The following is a 13,571-nucleotide window of genomic DNA, read 5'->3' as shown; positions in this document are numbered from 1 at the left end:
TGTAAACTACCCCTAAAGACGACAACAGAATCAACGTTTGTGTGAAGTTTGGCGTTGAGCGTTGGGAAAAAACCATCAACAACAGGGCGCCGACGACACCGAAGTTCAGCGTTGATCTCTTTTCCGGCATATAGATTTGGGTGAAGCAGTTAAAAAGTGCAGTGTGTCGGTCGGGCCTGTACCACATGGTGGGCAGACACAAGGCAAATTTAACAAGGTAATCCAAAAGGCGAATTCGGGCGAATTCAAGCCGTAGCCCTGTTTTCTCAGCCCGCGACAAAAATACAAAAATCGATATATACAAATTATGATTGTAACTATTCAAAGTAAGAAATGGAAGTTAAAGTTGATGGTATCGTTATTGTTTGTAATTGATAACATCATAAAGTTTGTGAGTGTTTTTAATAAAATATTTGATCTATTCCAGAACTGTAAGAATCTACTAATTTCTACTATTTCTTCCGATAACATAAAGGAAAAATTGTTATCGCAGTAAAAAATAGTAGCTTCTTGTAGGTTCTGGAACAAACGCCACTGGCTCTTAAAGGGTTTTGGATTTTGCAGGCACAACTGGTTGTCAGTGCAAATCTTGGTCAGCACAAATAAAATAGCCCTTTTTGATTTTTCTAGAAGTGTTACAGCCGGTTAAGGCTCTCTGTGACTTCTGCCTTTATCTTCATAATCATCGTCATTATATACTAAACATAACGTTCCTTAATCCTCGATTTTGTTTACTTAATATGTGTGTTCGTTTACTCAAAATTTGTACAAATTGTTACTGGATGTTGTTCGTGTACTCTACAGTACAATGCAAAAGACCTTAGCCGATTAAAAGAAGTTACTGAACTTGTACAAATTGTTGAGTAAACGAACACACCTAATCTATTCTTAATTATAACAAGAACCATGGTACAATTATTACAGGTAAAAGCAAGTGCCAGCTGATTTTAATAACCCGTAATACTAGTGTCAAAGCTGATATGAAGTTTTAATATTTTGAATTCTGTTTTTTGTCAAATTATGTTTTCATTCTCCAGAAGAAAATAATATTTTTCCCAACTTTGTGAATATTATTCGGTTTCGGAAAAGGAAATGATTTTTAACCTTTAGCTATAAAAATCCGCGGATAAATGTAACTTATTTGCAAATTTGGCCCATGTTTAAAACTTTGATGGACTACGGAATAATGTACATGTTCATCGAAGTCAAACATGCGTGTATGATTACCCTATGATTCCAGTTGGCCAAGACCTCGTACAAACGGAATACATCATAAATGTTTATTGTTCCGACTAGCCGACAAATGATCTGCAATTGCATCTACCTCCACCATCCACCTATGTATATTTCGTATAAAGCTTTTTAGAGTTCTTTCCTGGCACATGCAACTTATGCTCTGTTCCAGAACCAGCAAGAGTCTAATATATATTTTTTTAATTTTGACAATCTTTCCTATATAAGTGTGTCAAAAAAGTACATCCTTGCAGCTGGAACAGAGCACTGATTTTCGAAACTCAAATTTACACTTTTTTGCATTCTTGTTTTATTTTTCACACAATTGTAATGTAAGGAAACACATGCATACAAATCCTCTAAAAATCTAATTTAGCCTGGATTGTACTGCCTCTACCTCTATGGAATGGATTTTTCATCATCTCCAGCACATTTCTGATTGAGTTGCACTATAATATCGTTGCGGATCTTCTTCTATTAATTGATGTAGGGAATTTCGATCATTGTATGTTTTCTGTGGTCCCATCTGAAAGTAAAACAATGAGTTATTACCGATTAATCATATTTATTACAGCAATACTTACCGCTGACAATTTTCATTGTGAGAAGTATCCAACAGATGCAATAAAATTGCAAATTGGATTGTTTTTTCAGTAAATGTTTACATTTATAATTCCAACTTATTTTACGACAACATTTGTGAAACTTCAAAATATATTAAATTTCAAAATTTTGTTTACAATATAGACATTTTGTCGTTGACACTAGTATTACGTGCAACAACAAATTCCTATGTGGTTGTTGTTACGATTGTTGTACAACAACACTTGCTTTTACCTGTAATAATTGTACCATGAACAAGAACCAAGGCATATGCCAAGTTTATACTTGCGCTCCAAAATCCACTGGATTTCACGAAATCCTGAAATACACCCCGGTGTTTACACTTATTTTTTTGTTGATTTCAAACATATCACAATGATCAAGGTGGATGCATATGCGCAGCTGATCGAACATGAATTTTCAAAACAAGTTGTTGTAAATTGATTCAATCGTCAAAAATATACGACAATATAGAACTTTACAACTTTATTTGGAAAATTATCGTAAAATGACCTATATATCGTATTAATTGCGTATAGTACTAACAAATGAAAATATCAAAAAATGATTTTATCGTTGAGACTTCAAAACAAACAAAAAAAAAAAACATTGTTCCACAACATCCCATACGGGACAAGGGAGACTTCTCTCATATCAATGAGTGCACCCCGATTCATATTAGCTCAATGATATGGGACCTACTGTTTATCGCCGAGTCCGAACGGCGTGCCTTAAGACACCACTTGTAGAGAAGTTTTTCAAGGCTGATATACTCAGGAAATGTCGCCAACATTACTGAGGGGTATTTTGCCACCGTTGAAAAATGTTTGATGTTGCCTGGCCGGGGAATCGAACCACTGACCTTCTGCGTGCAAGGCGGGTGTGCATACCATTGCACCACGGTGGCGTTGAGACTTCGTTATAATAAATTTTAGCTCTGTTCCAGAACTAAAAAGTTTTTACAATTTTTACCACTTTTACACATTTTCGTTCCCTTACACAAAATGTATATGAAAATCGTTTACGACTTTTACAACTTTTACCACTTTATAAAGTATGGGAACAGGCCATTCGATAGATAAAAATTGTGCTCAGAACCTGCACAAAATTAGTACTTGCAGTAGTTTTCCCGTTTAGTGCTAAAAATGCGTTCCCATACTCCGAAATCTAGCAAGACTTGCACTTCTCTTTAAACAAAAATAGCGCCGAATAACACCCTCTTCTTCTGTTTTCTGCCATACAATTTTGGCCTAGTAGAAAACTAGCAGCAAGCATGTTCATTGGCATCTAATATTATAGCCGATACGTTGATTTTGATATTTATGCTGGAGTTTTTGCAATTTCCGTCATTTTTCCGTTCCCTTATTTTTTATGAAATTTGTATGGGGAAGCAAGTTTTGACAATTCGCTCTTTTTTCTAACATTACCATTAAAAAGTACGGGAACACAATAAAAAATATCATTGTAACAAAGTAATTTAATATTTTTTCACATTGTTTACAAATTTTGATACTAAAATTTTTTGTTGCAGCAATTGACCATCTACCTTGTTTATTGTGATACGTGAAAAGTGTTGCAACTTTTGGTACTTTTTTAGGCAAAAGCAGGGTTGTATATCATGTGTACTGTGATTTCGATGTTGATTTCGCTGAAATCACGAAATGAGAGGATTTCATTTTTGTATGCGAAATCATGATAAATTTTGCTTGATTTCGCGCGAAATCACGAAACGCCCTCGAAATCACGAAACGACGCCAAATGTAAACTAAGCAATATTCCATGGTGGAATAACAAGGTGTTATACCCCGTTTATATATAACCGGATTTAACAAACCGACTGGGTTTTAAATGTCAATTCCATTACTTATATTTCAAACAAATCCTTATAAAGAAGGTTAACCCTGCAAAAAGCTCTAGTATAAACAGCATATTACATCGATAAAAATAATCGGACTGAATAAATATAAATTTGATGCCGCAGCATCCAACAGACAGCCGCAGCTCGCCTGTAAAAAAAGGATAGACCCGCGAGTCTTAACACAAAGAGTGGTGTAAGTCACTGATTTATTTCAATAAAATTCTGCTTAACGGTATCAATACAAAATATTTCTTAGGCTACTCTTTCATTACAATTCTTATCACTAAACTCTATGTTCTCAAAATACAAACATTTTATGATTGAAGAATTTTCTTACAATGCATGTGCATTAAAATCTTAAGCTCTGTTCCTTTACGTGCAAGAATCTTCAAGTTTTACCACTTTTTACTCGAAAAGCGTTCCTTTACTTCAGACACCATACAATTCATATGGGGGCAGTTTACAACTTTTGCTACTTTTGCCGGTTTTACCACTTTCAAAAGTAAAGGAACAGACCATTAAGTGCATAGCGCACACACATACAACTAGCGATCCCAGCTACCACTGCATGTGGGATCTTCAACTGTTATCTTAAAACACTTCCATTATCAAATTAATGGAAAATGTGATAATCGGTTCAACGTATTTTGAACATGCTGCCCACTCGCAAAAAAATGGCAACAACAAAATTCTGTTCAAAGTATTCTAAACATACTGACCACTCGCCAAGGGATGACAAATACAATTTCTATTTAACCTTAAAAAAGATCTATCCCTTACGAAGCATTCTAAAACCCTCTTACATTCGTATACAAATCTAAGCAATGTGAGGGCTATATTATGTTAATAATAAACTAAAATTAACCAGTAGTGAAATACATACAAAATCAAAATATTCCAACCATCGGGCCTCTCTTCCATCGATGTTTCACTTTCTTTTCGGTTATTGAATGTTTCAGTCAGGATCTTTAAACATTTGAATTTGTTCAGATACATCAGTTCTCACTGGCAGTCATGCCACCACCAAAAATTCTCCAATTTCCAGGTGACTCCTTGTTTATTGAACCATAAGTTCTCATCTTCGAATTCGAACACGTATAAGGATGCTACCAATGTCTTCTAAAATTAGAGAATTTATAAAATGCAAAATAATTAATTTTACCATTTCTGCTTCATTTTGCCGGAGTTAGTCCTGGGTTTTTTTGGTCATCTTATTATATTTGGATTTCTCCACTGTATTTTTCTTGGATCTTTCATACTGTATTTTGTGCTGTACCTCTTTGTTGCATATATATTCTCTCTCTTTCAGTGGACAGTATTGCTTGTTTAAGTTAAAGTCATCTTGCTTTACTAGGTCAATAAATTGGTCGGCCTGTAACAGCTTCTGCTCTAGTACAAATTGTTGTCCAGCCTTTTCATCTTCGTCCAAAGTAGTTTCATCTATTTCTTCAACGTTGATTTTCTCCATAGGATAAACCAGAAAATCAACAACGGCTTCTTCATCGGAATTCGGTATAATTTGTTCTTCTAAATCCTGCTGGCAAACAAAATTTTCTTCATTATCGGCGTTTGACGTAGATTCTATCTTCCGTTGTTCCGCAATATGTTCGCCTTCCAAACGCAGGTGTTCCAGCGCAACTTCTTTCTCATCTTTATATACTATCTCTTCTTCGACAGCATTTACATCATTTTCAAGTGCAATGTCCCACAAGGAATTCCCTCAGCAGTGAGGGCTTGCCGCGGGCACAAATATTTTGCTGGGAGATCTGAGCATATTATCTATCTCATCCATTGTCTTCTTGTAGATAATCTCAACCCGATTCAACTTGAAAAACAAATCTCCCAAATACTCATTCTCGGTCACCTTTGGAAATAACTGATTTAGCTCCATATATAAAGTTTGTTTTTTTAAGCTAGATAGAACTTTAAATTGTAAAAAGTAACACAAAAAATTAAATTTTGATGAAACTTTTTTTTTATTTGTTTCAGTATACTCTGACAAATCATAATGAATAGACTCACGCTTGAACAACGCTACGAAATTATCCAAATTTACTTTGAAAATCAGTCGTCGATTCGCGCAACTTAGTTGGCAAATGACCCGTTGTTTTATCGCAAAATTGTGTTCAGCGATGAGGCGCATTTTTGGCATAACGGGTTTGTTAATAAGCAAAATTGCCGCATATGGAGTGAGACCAATCCACAAGAGACCCTACAGACTCCATTACATCCAGAAAAATGCACCGTATGGTGCGGTTTTCACACTGGTGGCATCATCGGACCTTATTTCTTCAAAAATGAGGCCGGAGCTCGCGTTACGGTCAATCGTTACCGCACCATGATCAATGATTTTTTGTTTGAAAATATGGATGACATTGATCCGGAGGAGATGTGATTTCAACAGGATGGCGCTACGTGCCATACGGCATACGCAACCATCGACTTATTGAAATCAAAATTTGGCGATAAGTTGATTTCGAGAAGTGGACCTGTCAATTGGCCTCCAAGGTCGTGCGATTTGACACCTCTCGATTATTTCCTGTGGGGCTACGTGAAGTCACTGGTTTATGCTGATAAACCAGCAACAATTGATGCCTTGGAGGCCAGCATTGTTCGTGTTATTCGTGACATACGGCCAGCAGTGCTCGAAAAAGTGGCCAAAAATTGGACGTCCAGAATGCACTTCGTCATGAACAGCCGCGGTGCCCATATGCCCGAAATCATTTTCAAATGTTAATGTCACGTATTGATATTTCGAATAAAAAAAAATTTTGATTACAATTTAATTTTTTGTGTTATTTTTTACAATTTCAAGTTCTATCGGGCTTAAAAAAACACCCTTTATTTCCTTCAATGTGACAATCCATCCTTCAGCTACATACGTTTCCAATTTTTTCCAATTTATTTGACACATAGTCGCACCGGTCTAACAAATTGTCAGCTTTCCGAAAAAACTTTTTCAGATTCGACTTTTTTCCTTTACTGGTTCAGCAAATACCCATGTTTTAGACACAGTGTTGAAATATGGAAAGTCCCATTTTATCGAACGCACTATGATTTTATACATCTTCTCTATTAGCGGGTCACACATTTCGTTTAACTTTTCACCGGCAGTTATCACATCGATGATGATCGATGTAACCTTGTTATTCCACCATGACCATGGCATATTCATATAATGCCTTGTTCATACTGACGGTAATTCGCTGTCTATTCGTTGTTCGAGCCCAAATTATGTATTAATTACTTCATTTTCCATACAAAATTCTGAGAGCGAAGAACGATTTTTCTACGTTGTTCAATTTAAATTATTTTCCGAACGACGATAAAATATGTCTCATCTCTTACAAATGAGAGTATTTATCGAAATAAATTAATTTTGACAGACAAAATTAAAAATTTTAAAATTTATGAAAAACACTAACATTTTTCGAAAAACTGCAAGATATGAATGAAAAGAATAGAATTTAAAATAAAACAGATGTTTGAAGGAAATAAAATTATTTTTCCAGTTCATATCATCTAATTTTGCATGTCTTTTGGTTTAAACTTTCTTTAAAATCAGCAAACAAAATGTATGAAAATATGAACTATGTTGGTTTGAAGTATGTACCATGTCGTATGAACGGGTTAATTCGTATACGTAATTGTGAGAACGAACAACATAATTGAAGTGCTGGTATGAACATGACATAAAGTAAATGCATGAATTACAACAACTAACAAATTTACAAAAACAACATTGTTGTTATAGAAAATTTAATGTCAAAGAAAGTATTGAATAATGGGGTCGTTCTAAAAAATTTCGCCGGAAAAACATAAATACATTTTGAATATCCTCTAAAATAGAACAAATTTGAATCAAAATTTAAATATAAAGCATTCAGAACTGTAGTAGATCATTTTTATTACACGTTTACGATGAAAACTAAACTAAAAACTAAATTTACAAAAAGAGTAAGAATCCCAGCAAAAAGTTTGCATCCGCGGATGCAGTTAAATCACTAGAACAATTGCCGCTGGAGTACATATTTTCCTATGAATTCACCTATGAATTTTACAAGACAGTGTGCAGCTAGGACGCACTCCATTTTGCATCCACGGCACACAGCTAGGATGCACTCCATTTTTGATCCAAATCACAGCCTTTGATGTAGTGTTTTGGATTGAATTTAAATGCAGTCTAAATATGCTATAAAATGCAAGCCATTGCAAATATCCCAAAATAAATAAAATACATTGCTTATTCGTGTAAAACAGGAATATTAACTTTATTACATTACACAAATTATAAAAAACTCTCCATTAAATTTGATCATAGCTGAGTTTACTTCCTCTGCTCTTCATTTGCTGACACCGCAATTGATTTTGCTCCATCATCCAAATGGCTTTTCATTTTTCCTACTACTCCAGCTCAGATTGACAAAATAGCTCCGACTCCACTTCAAAAATAATTTGCGTCTCGTGAATTAATACAATGTTCGTATTTTTAGTTTGTATTTCTTTATGTTTTTAAAACAAATTCTTATATTTTTAGACACTCTTTCTTGTGTTCAGAATAAAAGACTGCTACTGTTGGATGGCTAGGGATCTTTAAGCGAGGGATCTTTAACCGAGTGCTTCCAAAATGTATCGAACGGAGTGCATTTTTTATAACTCCGCGTGGACTGCATCGAAGGATGTATTGAAATCATATCTCTGCATTGCACTACTTCTAAACTTTTTTGCTGGGAATACAGCTGATTGTCACTTCTACTTTGTATAAATATGCCTTGACAAGAACACTCTTTAAAACCTCAGCTGATCTGCTTAACATACTACAGGTGATCGGTATTAGGGCAGTTCACATTTATTCATATATCGTTACATAATACGTATCACTACAAAACTAAGTCCCAATTTACATTAGGCGAGTTTACTTGCGGCAATTGTCAGTTTATAGGTGAGAGAGGGTGGTGAGAGGCAAAGGGTTACCATATGCCTCACCTCTCTCTCCTACAAAATGACAATTGCCGCAAGTAAACTCGCCCAATGTAAATTGGGACTATTCTGGTATATCATGGCAGCCAGACGTTCTTCAGCTGCGATATATGGTGAAATACTCTGAAGACTGCATTCACACGATAGTTGCTTATGGCATCTGCGACTGCATCAGTGTGAATGCTATACAAACCCGCTTGATAGACTTGATAATCTAGGAGTTTTATATTGTAAGATCCCCCTGACATGCTTGGATGCAGATCCTATTAGGATGATTTTCTGCACAGTCCATGTGATGAACAGGGCGACCTAACATGGATACAAGGCTCAAAATAAATATTGGGCGTTATGACCGTCCAGACCATGGTCATCAGTTTTGTGTGTTATGAACGTCACAATGCCGGTCATAATGCCCATTGGGTGTTGGGGTTCCATACGCGTATCCAACTTTCGAGTTGTCCAGGCCAAAAAAATATATATTTTTCAAAACCAAAAAATTAGGAGTAGTTAACTTACTTTACTAGGCGTTTATACAAGACAGACTGACTGCAAATACAACTCTGATTTACTAACACATACATAAATTTGGCCTTAACTTATACTAAGTTTACATTTACGAAATCCACTCGATTTCAACTGTCAATTCCATAGCTCAAACGTCAAATGAAATCTCATCTGGATTTCATTTGACGTTTAACCTATGGAATTGACAGTTGAAATCGAGTGGATTTCGTAAATGTAAACCAAGCATTATTCGATAATAATTAACTTAACTTATTTGATAATTGCTGATTTGTTTTCCTTTTTTATTTTCATAAACATGGACATTTGACAAAAGACACTTGATTTTCAACAGCATTGCCATATTGAAATTGCTAAATTCAATATAAATTCAGTTTGATTTTGTGCTTTAAAAATGAGGATAATGTTCAAATTAATTTGAATTAAGGCGCAATTTCATGATTTTACTCATGGCCCAATAATACAGGTCCTCGAACAAGCGAATTCAAAGAGAAACAAAGATTTGAAATGTCAAAACTCATAAATAGGCGAAAAATTTGTTTTGTCGTGACCATGGCACAATTAACTAGGTAAAATGTCAACATTTGTAAACAAGGCGAACATCGCGGCAAATTTATTTAACCAATCAAAACGCAGAACATGGTACAATTACTTAGGTAGATGCCTCAGCCCAGCTGGTCGAATCTAAAACGTCAAAAAAACTAGGAATTCGCCATGAACAAACAAAACAAAAACCATATGATTTGGTAAGTAAGAGATTTTACATTACAAAAAAATTGTAATTCGCTGATCCACATCTACCTATGGCTATATTTTACCATATGCTTTTTCACATGTATGTTGTCAACCTGGGTACGACCGTCTGTTGAAATCAAGATACAGCTCGCAATTTTAAAGATAGGGAGTCAATATTTGGTACAGAAGTTTTTAAACCCTACACCACTATGTGGGGAGGGTATTATAAGTTGGTTTTGGCCAAAAAGTTTGTAAAGCATCGAAATACTGACAGATCATCGCCCAGACGAAACGGCTGAAGCTAGAAGCTTGAAATGGGTTGCTGTTGGTATGTAACGGTGAGATAAGGCTGGGTTTTTGGAAATTCGAACTGGGAGGGTACGAAAAGGTACTAAATATGGTACCCTTTGTATTAGGCAAACGTGAAGAGCTAGAATTCTGACATTTGGAATGTGGGTCACTGATTAGGAGTTCGAAAGATGTACCAAAGTGTTTTTGGAAATTCGACCTATAAGTGTACGAAAAGTTACTAAATTTAGTACCAATTGTATATTTTGAACGGATATAGCTAGAATCTTGGAATTTGGTATGGAAATCAAGATTAGGAAATGGTGTTTATAAAGGGAAATGGTTTTGGAAATTCGTACTCATGTGTACGAAAAGTACTAAACGGTACTAAATTTATTACAGTTTTGATTAGGGTGAACGGATAGAGCTGGAAACCCGAAATTTGGAATTTGGATTACTGTTGAAGTGCAGAATTTAGATATTGAGGTATCTTTGAAATTCGTACTTAACTGTACGAAAAGTTCTAAAATGTACTTAATTTGGTACAGTTTTGATTTGGATGAATGAATAGAGGTGAAATCCTGAAATTTGGAATAATGATTACTATTGGAGTATAGGATTGAGGTAATTGTAGAAATTTGTACTTATGTGTACGAAAATTACTAAATGGTACTAAATTTGGTACAATTTTGATTTGGGTGAACGGAGAGAGCTGGAAAGCTAAAATACGGAATAATGATTACAAATGGAGTTTAAGATTGAGATAGTTTTGGAAATTCGTACTTATGTGTACGAAAATTACTAAACGGGACTAAATTTGGTACAATTTAGATTTGGTGAATGGATAGAATAAAGATTTCTGTTGAAGTGTAGGATTGAGATATGGAGGTATTTTGAAAATTCGTACTTAAAATGTACTAAATTTTGTTCTATTTGGAATTGATTAAACGGATAGAGATATAATTCTGAAATGTGGAAACAAGATTACTGGTGGAGTAAAGGATTGAGGTAGTTTTGGAAATTTGTACTTATTGGGTGCGAATATTACTAAATGGTACTAATTTTGTAAAATTTGATTTTGGGTGAACGGTTATAGCTCGGATCCAGAGATTTAAAATTAAGATTACTGAAGAAATGTAGAATTGAGATAGTGTTTTGAATTTGGTACTTATGTGTACGAAAAGTACTAAATGGTATTAAATTTGGTACAATTTAGATTTGGTGAACGGATAGAGCTAAAATCCTAATCTTAATTACTGTAGGAGTGGCGATTGGAGACAGTTATCAAAATTCGTACTTTAGTACGAAAAGTATTAAATTGACTAAGTTTGGTATATAGATATAGGTGCAATTCTGTTGTATTATAGTTGCTTTTGGTGTGTAGGGTTGAGATATGTAGGTGGTTGTTGGTGGATATATGTACGTACCATAAGTGAACGAAAATTAATAAATGCCACAGAATTTGGTTCAAATTGTTATTGTGTAAAGGGCTAGAGCTGAAATTGTGAAATTCGTTATTGGGATAGCAGTTGGCGTTTAGAGTGGAGATAAGGAGGAGGTTTTTGAAATTCGTACTTATGTGTACGAAAAGTATTAAATACTGATATAATTGGCTTTGTGAGAACAGATAGAGCTGTAAATGAGTATCGCGGTTGGGATATAGTTTTGGATATAGGGATTTAATTTTTGAATCTTATACCTATTATAAGTAATAAATTTGGTCTTGATGTTGCATAAAGGATATAAAGGAATTTCTAAAGGTCTGCGTACATAAGCTGCTCTGCCTGATTGCCTTGCTTTCCTGCTTCATTTTTGACATAATAAAAATAAAAGAATAAAGAAGGCCGAGGAAATTTCGAACTGGGTTGCCCTTTTCTTTTTTATTCTTTTATCAGAAGTAAGCAAAGTAAGCAGGCAAGGCAGCTTATGTACGCAGGCCTTAATGTTTGTATTAGGGTCTATGTTGGTGTTTAGATAAGAAGTTTTTCATATGCATACAAATTCTGAAATTTGGTTGGAGGTTGCTAAAGACTTAATTGATTAATTGAGCTGGTGTTGGAAATACGAAAAGTACAAAATGGTACTAAATGTGGTGTTAGAGGTGGTAGTACAATAGGTGTACTAGAAGTATTAAATAATATTAAATATTGAAGCACTGGTGCAAATCTGCTGGAATTTCGAATTTTTTATGAGGCTCCGTGTGTTTAGATAAGGATTTTTTGAAATGCCTACAAATTCTGAAATTAGGCTGAGGGCTGATTTATTTAGGTGGTGTTGGAATTACGACAATGCAGTTTTCAGTTTTCACCATTTTCATTAAATATTTCTATTTATTCCTTTTCGTATCCGAAGTAGCGGGCATTTTGCTAGTATATACCAAAATGAATGTCTCGACGAGCTGAGTCTATCTGGCTATGTGTGTCCGTCCGTCTGTCCATCTAAACCTTGTAATCACGCTACAGGTCGCAATTTTGATCGGATTGTCACGACATTTTAAGGGTTAATAATGGGGGTCCCACGGATGAAGAAGCCTATTGATTTTGGTGATGGTCGGATTTTAGGAATCGGAATGAGCAAAAAATTTATTTGGAGAAAAAGTCAACATTTTATTCCAAAGCAAATATCTCAGCGTCTATAAGGGGCAATGAAAGTAGAAAATATCACCTTTACAAAGGTGTAACGTAGGTTGTCGTAGGTGGTCAAACAACGAAGATATCGCGTCAAATAATAGAGATATCGCAATAGTCGGTAATGCATCCCTTTTTCCCCTTTTTCTGCAATCACACTAAAGGTCGGAATTTTGATCAGATCATCAAAAAAATTTTTCACAGAGAGAGAAGCCTATTGATTATTTTGGTTCAGTTCGCCTTAAGTCATTTGGTGAAAAAAGCCAGATATGTGAAAACTTTCGTATTTCCCTAAAAGAAATGTTTTCGAGTGAAAAGATTATGCACAGAGGTAGTGGTGTAGGGTATGACACGGTCGGTCCCGTACCGACTATAGCCTTTTCTCACTTGTTATTATTTGCAGGATGGCTGAAATTTGGTATTTAGTGATAATTGGTATTTTGGAGGTTATGGCCACAATCATCAATCGAAATGCTTTAAAATTTGGTATTTAGTCTTCTTTGGGGGTTTCCAACTTTTACCTATTAATTGTAAATCTTAAATCTTGTTTGATGTAAATGTAGGTTTGTCGGATTCAATCTAGAGTACCCTAACTGGAGCGAAACCAAAGATGTCAATAGGTGTGTTCGTTTACTCAACAATTCAATGGAGAGTAAACGAACAACATCCAGTAAGAATTGGTAAAATTTGTGAGTAAACGAACACACATAATATTATAAGATAGG

At 35.0% G+C, this 13,571-nt stretch overlaps 1 protein-coding gene across 1 annotated transcript in view; it reads right to left on the bottom strand.

Moving 5' to 3' along the window:
• LOC141393773 (MTRF1L release factor glutamine methyltransferase-like) overlaps positions 1-13,571 on the bottom strand; it is a 53,476-nt gene that overhangs the window by 39,267 nt on the left and 638 nt on the right. The window lies entirely within an intron of this gene.

The sequence above is a fragment of the Musca autumnalis genome, unplaced genomic scaffold (genome assembly GCF_047663935.1).
Source record: "Musca autumnalis isolate F117 unplaced genomic scaffold, ASM4766393v1 scaffold_2, whole genome shotgun sequence".
Lineage (NCBI taxonomy): Eukaryota > Metazoa > Arthropoda > Insecta > Diptera > Muscidae > Musca > Musca autumnalis.
Note: the sequence above shows the minus strand (reverse complement) of the source record. Positions and strands in the feature narration are given on the sequence as shown.